We start from the raw sequence: 213 nt of genomic DNA on the forward strand, positions 1-213 counted from the left end.
GTGGGTTCTTATGAATTTCAGGCACAGAAGACAGAGCTTGTAAGATCTTCCTGAATTGTGCCTTGGTCTGGAGGGAGTTTCCACCTCAGTCTCAATAGCATGCTGATGTCTCTACCCACTGAATATATATGATACAACCAAGAAGAGTGGGCAAGGGGAGAAGAAAGTTCTAATAGGAAAGAAAAGATATTTCCCCAAACCACTACCCAATTT

This window comes from Leucopleurus acutus (assembly GCF_964270905.1).
Source record: "Leucopleurus acutus genome assembly, chromosome: X".
Classification (NCBI taxonomy): Eukaryota; Metazoa; Chordata; class Mammalia; order Artiodactyla; family Delphinidae; genus Leucopleurus; species Leucopleurus acutus.